This window comes from Humulus lupulus, chromosome 3 (assembly GCF_963169125.1).
Source record: "Humulus lupulus chromosome 3, drHumLupu1.1, whole genome shotgun sequence".
Lineage (NCBI taxonomy): Eukaryota > Viridiplantae > Streptophyta > Magnoliopsida > Rosales > Cannabaceae > Humulus > Humulus lupulus.
The window spans coordinates 189428574-189440670 of NC_084795.1; positions in this window are offsets into that span (position 1 = coordinate 189428574).

A 12097-nucleotide genomic window follows, 5' to 3' on the forward strand; every position below is an offset into this window, starting at 1 on the left:
GGTGAGAAAACTTGAGAGAACTTTTTTGAACAAGATGAGAGTGAGGGAAGAGGAGGGGGTTCGGTTTTGGGAGGGTGGAAGAGCCTAGACAACAAAATAAAAATATAAAAACACTTAAGTGTTTTTACTTTATGCCACTTTGTGTCATTAACATTAATTTGATGCAATTAAAGCTTTAATCAATTTTCTATAACCCTTTTTAACTCTTATAAAATATTTAAAAAAAAAAACAAACACACATATTAATTAAATTAAATGTCTCTCACATTTAATTTAATTAATAACACAATACAATTTAACCTAAGATCCATTTATGTAATAAAATTCCATAATTAGGAAAAAATTTAAGCATTTAACACAAAATGCCCTAAAATTTCCATTTCCTATTAGGATTATTATTTTTGACCAAAATTTAATTTTATATGAATTTATTTTATGCCCAAAATATATTTGCCATAGTTTATCAATTTTTTTTCCTGAGATTTTTACTCGATTAGAGTTTTTGTGTCGGTCCAAGACCAAAAGTCTTATCTTGACTTTTAATCACAAAATTCATAATTTCGCTAGCAGTAACACATGGAAATAAATTACAATAAAATATAATATTAGTTAAAATAATATTCTTAACTCAGGGAAAACAATCCCGACCCAAGTCGTTTAAAGGTACAAGAAACACAGGGCATTACAATACCTACAATTTATAGAGGTTTCGTCCTCGAAACTTAAAAAAAATGAGGATAAAACTCCCTCATCTTTTCTTATGTTTCCTAGGTTGCCTATTCTATGTCGTGGTTACACCACTGCACCTTTACCAACTGCACGATCTTGTTCCTCAACACTTTTTCCTTTCTGTCTAGAATTATCATTGACTTCTTCTCATAGACGAGTCGAGGATCAACGCTCAGCTGCTCATAGCTGAGTACATGCAAGGGATTGTGCACATATTATATCAACATGGATACATGAAACAAGTCATGCACCTTAGACAAGGCTGGCAGAAGAGCTAAACGATAAGCTACTTCCCCGATGCTCTCTATGATTTCGAAAGGTCCAACAAACCTTGGGCTAAGCTTTCCTTTCTTCCCAAACCGCATAGCCCCTTGTAGCAGAGCTACCTTTAGCAGCACATTATCACCAACCTTATACACTAGGGGTCTCCTGCATCGGTCGACATATTTTCGTCATCGATCTATCCAAGTTTGCAAGCATTGCCTTATCTGCCGGATGCCTCGGTAACATGATCAACCTCATCCAATCTGAGAAACTTTCTTTCATTGGCCTCGTGCCAATGAATAGTTGATCGACATTTCCTTTCGTACAAAGCCTTATATAGAGCCATCTAGATGGAATCATGATAGATGCTGTGGTATGCGAACTTTATCAGTGGAAGCTTCTCATTCCATGACCCTTGAAAGTCATGCACACAGGCTCTTAGCATATCTTCCAGGGCCTGAATTGTTTATTCGCTTTGATCATCTGTTTGTGGGTGGAAAGAGGTGTTGAACTTTAGTTTAGTACTACCCAACCTCGTTTGGATTCTATCCCATAATGTCGAGGTGAAACGTCTGTCGTGATCAGATACGATGGAGTTGGGTACACATGTAGTCTCACTATTTCTACAATGTAAATATATGCCAACTTATGTGGCCCACAAGTTACCTTGATCAGCAAGAGTTGGGTGCACATGTGCCCCTTGCGAGTGGTTGGTAGACCTGCGACAAAGTCCATGGTGACCATCTCCCACTTCCATTACAAAATTTCCAAGGGATGCAACAATCAGGCTGGTCGTTGATGCTCGACCTTTGTGTTCTGACAAGACAAGAATTGTGCCACATATTCAGTTGTATCCTTTTTCATCCTAGGCCACCAAATGTACTTCTTCAAGTCTTGGTACATTTTCGTGGTGCTTGGATGCAAGGCATAAGGAGCATTATGAACATTTTCGCGGTGCCTGTTGTCTCCGGAACACATATTCTACCCTTGAAGTCCAGTACTCCATCGTCGGAGATATGGAATCCTGGTCGCACCTCCTTCCTCAATTCATTCATCAGTCTTTGTACCCAAGGATTAACTAACTACCCCCCTTTTTGTAAAACGACCTAATCTAGTGCTTTGTAAAACATTCACATGTTCATAGGTTTATGAGAGAAAAGCCACTTAATATAAAATCTCAGTGAGGTCTTGCTAAAAACATGCAAGTTGGGCACAATAGTTTTAAAAGAAAAAATATCAGTTTTCATGCAAAGTTCTAAAACAACCAAAAGTTCAAGTCCCACTGATAAGTTTGAAAAGTCCCATTAAACATAAAATTATTAAAAGATAAATGGCGTTTTAATTGATCGTTTCTCGTCCATAGGATACCCCCACACCATACACACCACGATGATAGAACTCCCCACATCACCACGCGTGCCATAGAGAAACCTATTTGCTACCTGGAAGGGAAAGTAAGGGGGTGAGCTAAAAGCCCAGTAAGGAAGTACAAACAACAAGCAAGTAAGACACAACAAATCACAAAAACCTTCATTCATCTTTATATATCATAGCATCATCGTTAATATGGCGTCAATATCATAAACATAAACATATTCACGTCATCATTAACACCATCATCATTCCATAAACATCATGACATCATCATATCATAAACATCATAGCATTATCATAACAAAACATCATAACAACATCATAAACAAAACATCATAACATCATCATAAACATTTCCTTCTGAACATGGCCCGCTAACTTGTCCATGTCACCCTTTGAGGTAAACAAGATCTCTAGTCCTTGAATAACCTCGGCGCGTCCGCCCTTTGAGCTACGTCTTTATATCCTTAGTAACTCGGGTTACGTCTTCATATCCTTAGCAACCCCTTTTTGATGTGTCACGTTCATCACGCCAACATCCATTTATAGCATACAACAATCATACATTCCAATCACATCATCATAATAAAGCATTTCATAATTCATAGCGCAAAGCATCATAACACTTTCATACAAACAATCTTACCATTCATAGCATTAACAAGCAAAATTCTATCAAACTTCCTTACCTCAGGTCCAAGCTAAGTAAAACGAAAACTTCTCAACGAGCCTATACCATAATCAAAATAACATTCCTTAGCTTCACATAGACACTATTTTGCCCATTCATATAGCTCATGTGTGCATGGGCCATGCACACATGGTGAGAGTTACTCACAACATACAAATATGCATAGTTACACATAATGTCATAAAAGAATAATGCACATTCTACATATATTGCATGCATGATTTTTCTATAAAAACTACATGGTTGCATAATAGACATAATTTTGGACGTAAAAGTGAATTTGCATGCAACATGCATACGTGGGAACGTTGCGTAAATATGGCGTTTAAAACGATAATTCTACGCGTCTTACTTTTATCGTTTTCAAAATAATAACTTGTAACACGCTTTGTTTACCATTATATATCTTCTTAAAATTACTAGTTTGATTAAATCTCCCAAGACATTATTTTTATAAAAATAATTTATATAACCATTAAAATATATGTAATAAATCCTTTTTTTATTTCCAATTTACAAAGAAATAACAATTGCTTGAAATTATTTCAAATACTTATAATTATCATGTTTCCTTAGAAAATATCAATTTAATTTAAATTAATAGAATTACATAACTGATGTGAGAGAAATATAAATTTTAGGTGTTGGAAAAATATTTTGCTTGAATCATTTTAAGACTTAATTTTATGTAACATAAATTCATATGTGATAATCAAATAATTATTTTAAACTTATTAAACTAAACTTTCAGTCACCATTTAATTTATGAAAAATCATAACTAATAAAATAAATACTCATATTATATTAAAAATACCACTTTTAATATTACCATAATTTAGGGTATTAATTTCTTTCAAAAACTAATCAAATTTCTTTATTAAAATACACTTCACACATTTTTTTTTTACAAAAATTCCAGCAATCATATTTATCATTAAAAATCACCATTCCATTTGTTTAAACACTCATATTTCATCAAAATATATATAAAAAAAAACTGAAGGTACTTATTTGTGCAAAAAAATATCATTTTAAGTGTGAATTAAAACACTATTTTATTCTCACAAATACCACATATCATTAGAGAAATATCATTATTTCATCAATCTTTTCACCAATTAATCACAAAATTAGCAAGCATAAATCATCATGAATTTTATCTTTTACCTCATGCCTCACAAAATTCATACAAAGTCATACATGTCTAATAAACACAAATAAATCACAAATCCTAACATGCTCTTATTATACAAATAATTCAAAGAAAAATAACTAATACATATTCAATTACAACCTTACAAAACCTTATTCTATTTCCAATGAGTTCATACATGCAACCCAACAAAATAATAATAACAACATGCATTAATAACATAAACACCAATATTCATATATGCCTTTATATTAAACCTAACATGTTCCTATCATTTTTCATGCATACCATAATTTATTGATACATAATCTCATATACACCTTATCATGTTTTCTAAAATTACAATTGATTTTAAAACATACAAGGAAAATAATCATGCTTGAACATCACCCCTAGGCCGAAACACCCAAGATTCACCACAAAATATCAAAAAATTATCATCTATATTCACATGAAACCTAGCATGCATCTATCATCATCCTTGCATATCCTTACATAAATCAATGGTTTTAAAGTGATCATAGCAACATAAACATAAAATACAACCTTCATATAAATCTCATCAAACACATAATCTCCCAAACATTCCCATGAGTCTTTTTAACAAACCATATACTTTTCATGAGAAATAAAACCAAAACATAACCACCTCATCACCAACCTATATTGACCAAACCATTAAACACCACAAAATCAACACCAAGGATAGACTCATCAAACAAATATAGGTTAAGAAAAACCATTACCTCTCTTGATTGTTAAATCAAGAATACTTTAGCAAGAGAAACCTTGACACCTATAGAAGATTTTTTGAACACCATACAACCAAAGAAAGAAAACAGCAAAATATTCTTAGATTAGTGAAGAAGAAAAGACTCTTATCCAAATATTTAAAACACCAATAGATTAGAACATACTTAGGGTTTTCGAAACCCTTTTCTTCTTCTCTTTCTCCTTCTTTCTTTCCTCCTTCTCTCTAGCAAATGGCAGCCCCTTCCCCTTCCTCTCTCTAGCTCGCAAGTCTCTCTCTCTCTTCCTCTGTCCAACACACGACAGCCAAGAGCATAATGTTCTCCATTTTTCCTCTCTTCCCTTTTATTCTAAAATGGCCCAAAAATAGTCTAACACACCAAATTGTAAGTTTCCTATTTTATATTTGTTGGGGTTTTATGCCCTAATTAAAACCCAAATTCTTTGTAATCTCATTTTATTATCAATAAAAGAATAGAAATCATTTTTTGACTTGGTCAATCACTTTGCTCACATGTTTTATTTTCATGATTATTTGTTTAATATAAACTTCTATTAAATCCTGAGTGTTGACTGCGTTTTTGGCCAACGACGTGAGAACGTAAAAAACGACAAACCTTTAAGAAAAATAAAACGACACAGACGATTTTTGAACAGAAAGTAAATAACACAGCAATTTTTATAGTGGTTCAACCCCAATATGTTGGTAATAGCCTAATCCACTTAGAGTTGTGATTTATAGATCTGTACTCAAGATCAGATGAACTGAGCCAACTGAGTTTCTTCAGTACAGATTACAAGAATACAAGAATTTTTCTAGATACAAGCACTTTCTCTCTCTAGAAAACTCGGACCCAAAATTTCCCAAAAGTCCCAAAAGAAGGAGAGACCCCTTTCTGATCCCATAAGCCATATATTTATAGGCTTAGGATCATACATCTGATATCCCCCAGAATTGGGATATTTTATTATATTTATTACATTTAAATTACAAAAAACATTCAAAATGTAACAAAACCCCCAATTTGTGGGAAGAATGAGAGATTCCCGCGCGTGCCAAGACCGGTTCTTGTTAAAGCCGTTTCTGGGAATCTTGACTTAGTCCTCCTCTATCTAGTTGATCCACATCACCTCCACTCTGGTCGAACATACACATGTTGGTCGGTCATACACTTGCTGGTAGGACATGTGCATGCTGGACATATGCAAGTGGTAGGACATGCACTTCTCTCGTCTAACATGGCACTCTCCTCTAGCATGCCATGTCTCTCGTCTAACATGGCACTCTCCTCTAGCATGCCATTTCTGGGCAGTAATGTCACTCCTGGGCAGACAAACACGTGACTGGTCGGACAAGGTCATGCCTGGTCTGTCACTTTATCAGTCTATCGGGTCACTTTATCAGTCAAAACTCTTCATCAGTCTATCGGGTCACTTTATCACAACTCTGAGGAGTCAATGTATTTATTGACTATTTAATGTGTCTTTTACGGACCATGCATTGCCACTTGTCACCTTTGTTGCCACGTCATCGATCTCCAATTTTTGGGGATAACACTGAGCATATAGCTAATCTTATTTATAGTGATGTAATCACAGTGGAATATAAATATGATTATATGTTCAAAATAAGTTAGTCCTAAGATTAGTCAGTGCACTGGATTTATATTGACTTGCCAATCTACGATATGATCTACATACATATTACAGTGTTATGTTCTTTCCAGAACATTAGCAAAGTAGATAAGATCGGATGTATTTGTTACATCGGACATGACCGATATTGACAGTTGATAAGATAAGTAAACATACCGTTATTATCTATTCTAGTCATATCATATAGTTGACCATAGGTCAGTTCAATCTCAATTCTGAGTGGTTAGTATTCTAACTGATTGTATTATTTGAGTTCTTTGACTTGTTCGTTACCAGCTTACCCTACGGACTAGCACATACTTACATACATACTTACATACATACTTACATCTTGGGAACTCGGTAGTATAATTGAGTGGGAGTGTTAATCATAGATATGAACATCTATAGCTTCTGATGAAGAATTGAAACGATGATTTCCTTTTTTTTTGGTTCAAGGTATTAAAGAATAGAGATCTCATTTCAGTAATTAAATTAGTTTACTAAAATATCATTTACAAGGAACTAAGTGTTTTAAGGATAAAATACAATGAGGGGTAAAACGGTATTTTAGTCCTATCTCATTGTAGACCGTCTATAGAGGATTGAGTGACAATTATGGTTGTAACAATGGATAATTAATAGTGTATCTATATTTGTTATAGAGTGTTCTATGAATTCAAGAGTGCAATTCCGAGTCTATAGTGGAGTCACAAAGAATTAATAAGTTAGTAATTTATTTGTTAGATTTATGATAACTTACTGGAGCTTGATTTCATAGGCCAATGATCCCCATTGTACCTTGGATAAAATCATCTAGATAGTCTCAATTAATTGATGTAATTATCAAAGTTGACCAGGTCAATTTTGGATAGTTTCATCGAGTTATGTAATTTTGAGAAGAAAAGATAAATTATGGCAGATTTATTAATTAAGATAAATTGGTATCTAAATTAATAAATAAGTTTAAATTATAAATAATTGATTCGATAAATGATTTAAATAATTATTTAATTAATTAAATCAATAGAAAATAATACAGGCTTTGTTTTTAAGTCCAATGAGCTTATAATCAAATGGGAAATTTCACGGGCCTAAAGCCCGTGATAATTTCGACCTAGGGCTTTAAAATGACTATTATTTTATTGATTTTTTAATTAAATTAAATGGCCTAATTGAGTCTATAAAAGGAGTGCTTAGAGAGAAGTCAAAACATAAGTTTAATCACTGGTTTTTTGATAGTTTTAGATTCTCTCAAAACACAAGTCCTTTTCTAAACCTCTTTGTTATTTTCTCTTCTTCTCTCTATATCTATCTCATGTGTTGAGAATTGCCCACACTAGTCTAGGTGATTATAAGGATACATTGGAAGATTGTGAAGAAAATAGAAGATCAGTTCAGTTTCTTGATAATACTCTGTGACAGAGAGGATACAAGAGTTAGAGAAACTGAAGGAATGACCCTTTAATTTCGTTGCGTATACTGTAAGTATTTTATTCATTGTTTCTCTTTGAATTCAATTTTACAAACATGTTTTAGGTTATCTCGTATTAATTTATTTAATATTAGATATACATGAAAATAAATAAAGATATTGTATAAAGTTTTCCTAACACTATTATCTCCCCTTTAATTTTATTAAAATTGATAGATGATAAGAATATGATCACACCTTACCCAAAATAGCTATTATCCTCAAATTTAATTTTTTTAAAAGAAAAATATGGAAAAATCCAATATCATTTCCCACTACACACACACGTCCAACTCATGGTTTCCCCTTCCTTTTTTTTTATTTTTTTTTTATAAATTAATCAATTAAATCTAAAATAAGGAAACTATAGAATGTGTAGAAAATTCTACACATGCGCATCATTCTACCATGCACTTGCACACACTAAATCACTAGGGTGCACTAATATCTACCATGCACCTTAGTGCATTCAACCAAAACTCAAATAATCACATTTTAAAAATAAAAATAAATATATATCATTTAACAAATAATTTCACAAAATTCTACCAACAATTAAATAAAATAACAAACAATTAAATAAAACAAACAACAATTAAAAAAATAAACAAACATTTAAATAAAACAATTCACCAAACTTAACACTTAAATAAAATAAAACACAAAAATTTTAATAACTAATTTTTTTTTTTGGTGAACTACAATATGCCCCCCCCCCCCCCCCCCCCCTCCTAAAAGGAATTTCGTCCCGAAATTCTTTCTTACCAAATAATTCAGGGTATCTTTATTTCATGTCTTCCTCCAACTCCCATGTTGCTTCTCGTTTCGTACTATTCCTCCACAGGACCTTAACTAGTGGAATCCTTTTGGATCTCAGTTCCTTGATTCCCTTTTCAATAAGGCGTTCAAGCTGTTCATCATAACTCAGGTCCTGCTTCAGCTGTAACGGCTCGTATCTCAAAACATGAGAGGGATATGACACATACTTACACAACATCGAGATGTGAAAGACGTTATGCATTTCAGCTAATACTAGAGGCAGTGCCAAATGGTACGCAACTTGCCCTACTCTGTCCAAAATCTCAAATGAACCAATATATCTAGGGCTTAACTTCCCTTTCTTTCCAAAGCGCATAACACCCTTCATTGGAGAGACTTTCAAGAAAACATACTCGCCCACTGAAACTTCTCTTAAGGTCAGCGTAGGTCTTTTGCCTACTCTGCGCAGTAAGCATCCTTTGGCGAATCTTCTCGATCGCCTCATTGGCTTCCCTAACTGCCTCAGGGCCTAAAATTTGTTTCTCCCCAACTTCATCCCATTGCAAAGGAGATCTATACTTACGCCCATAAAGCATCTCATAGGGAGCCATCCCTATAGTAGATTGGTAGCTGTTATTATAAGAGAACTCCATTAGGGGTAAATATCGGTTTCAAGACTCTGAAAAGTCCAAAGCACAACACCTCAACATGTCTTCTAAAATCTGTATAGTCCTCTCAGACTGGCCATTGGTCTGAGGATGAAATGCGGTGCTAAACTTTAGTCTTGATCCCATAGCTCTTTGTAGCCTTTTCCAAAAGTTCGATGTGAATACTGACCCTCGATAAAAAACCATTGACTTTGGCATCCTATGAAGTCTCACCATCTCACTTACGTAAAATTCAACATATTGGTCCGTTGTGTATGTGGTCTTGACTGGCAGAAAATGGGCAGACTTAGTGAGTCTATCTATTATCACCCACATTGAGTCGTGCTGCTTGGTGGTTCTAGGCAACCCTACCACAAAATCCATTGTTATATCCTCCCATTTCCAATCAGGAATGTAGAGCGGTTGAAGCAACCTTGCTGGCCTCTGGTGTTCCGCTTTGACTTGTTGGCATGTCAAACATCTAGCAACAAACTCAGCAATGTCCCTCTTCATTCCATGCCACCAATATAATGCCTTAAGGTCTTGGTACATTTTTGTGGACCCTGGGTGTAAGGAATAAGGCGTTGTGTGCGCTTCTTTCATAATACTTTCCTTAATTTCAGCATTGTCAGGCACACAAATCCTATCCTTGTATCTCAGCAATCCACCATTAGACATTGTGAAATCGCTACTGCCACCTTCTTGTACCAAAGCCTCTTGTTTCACTAAGGCTTCATCCACTTTCTGTCCTTCTCGAATTTGTTCTAGTAGGGAGGATTGCAATGTGAGGTTTGCCAAAATTCCTGTCACAATTTTGATGCCGGAATTTATGATATCTTTCTTAAGAGGCATCTCTATTGTACGTAGTGCTGAGACATTCCCATGTCCCCGCCTACTCAAAGCATCTGCAATGACATTGGTCTTGCCTGGGTGGTATAGAATCTCACAATCGTAGTCCTTCACTAATTACAACCACCTTCGTTGCCTCATATTCAGTTCCTTTTGAGTGAAAAAGTATTTCAGACTTTTGTGGTCGATGTATATCTCACACTTGTCTCCGTACAGGTGATGTCTCCATATCTTTAATGCGAACACCACTGCTGCCAATTCAAGGTCATGAGTGGGATATCGTTGCTCATAATCCTTGAGTTGTCTGGAAGCATAAGCTACCACTTTCCCATCTTGCATCAACACACATCCCATGCCATTCTTTGATGCATCACAATACACCAAAAATTTCCCGCCCTCAGTGGGAACACAAAGGATAGGCGCTAAAATCAGCTTATCCTTCATGGTCTGTAAACTCTCTTCATATTTTTTAGTCCATGCAAATTTCTGATGTTTGCGGGTTAAGTTGGTCAACGGGGTGGCGATCTTCGAGAAACCCTCGACAAACTTCCTATAATAACCTGCCAACCCTAAGAAACTCCAAACTTCTGAAGCATTCTTTGGCTGGGGCCAGTCTCTAATGGCTTCGATCGTCAATGGGTCTACTGCTATCCCATTCTTGGACACTATATGCCCTAAAAAAGTTACCTAGTTCCAGCCAAAACTCATATTTAGAGAACTTGGCATACAATTGATGTTCTCACAATCTATTCAGAGTCAACCTAAAATGCTCCTCGTGCTCCTGCTTGGTCTTCGAGTAAATGAGGATATCATCTATGAATACTACCACAAACTTGTCCAAGAAATCCTTAAATACTCTGTTCATCATGTCCATAAATGCTGCTGGGGCATTGGTGAGTCCAAAAGACATCACTAAGAATTTATAGTTCCCATAGCGAGTTCTGAATGCCGTTTTCGGAATGTCCCCCTCCTTCAATTTCAACTAATGGTACCTGGATCGCAGATCAATCTTCGAGAACACTGCTGCCCCTTGGAGTTGATCAAAAAGGTCGTCTATCCTAGGCAAAGGATATTTATTCTTAATGGTGACCTTATTGAGTTCTCGGTAATCAATGCACATCCTCATACTCCCGTCCTTCTTTTTCACAAATAGGACTGGTGCTCCCCATGGCGAATGGATAGGTCTTATGAACCCCTTATCTATCAACTCCTGTAGCTAGTTCTTAAGTTTTTTTAACTCCATAGGTGCCATTCGATAGGATGCTTTAGAGATCGGTGCTATTTCTGGTGCAAGCTCGATTTCTCTGTCCGAAGGTAGTCCTGGTAATTCTTCTGGAAACACCTCTGGGAACTCTCAAACAATACATACATTTTCTAGCTTTATTTCTGACTCCTTGGACTTATCCACCACACTGGCCAGGAACGCCAAACATCCATGTTACATCATATTCCGTGCTTCTAGTGCAGATATTATGGGTGTCTGGAAACCCGCTACTTCGCCTCTAAAGGAAAAGACCTCTCCTTCCTTTGGCCTGAACTCTACGGTCTTCTTACGACAGTCTATCGTAGCCCCATGTTTGGATAACCAATCCATGCTGAGTATGACATCATAATCCAGTATACTTAATTCTATGAGATCTGTTGGGCACTCCCTGCCTTCTACCGTTACAGGTGTTGACGGTAACCACTTATTTGACAACACCATATCTCCCGATGGCAACAATGTACTAAAGTTATGTTCAAACATCTTATAAGGCATATTCAGTCTATC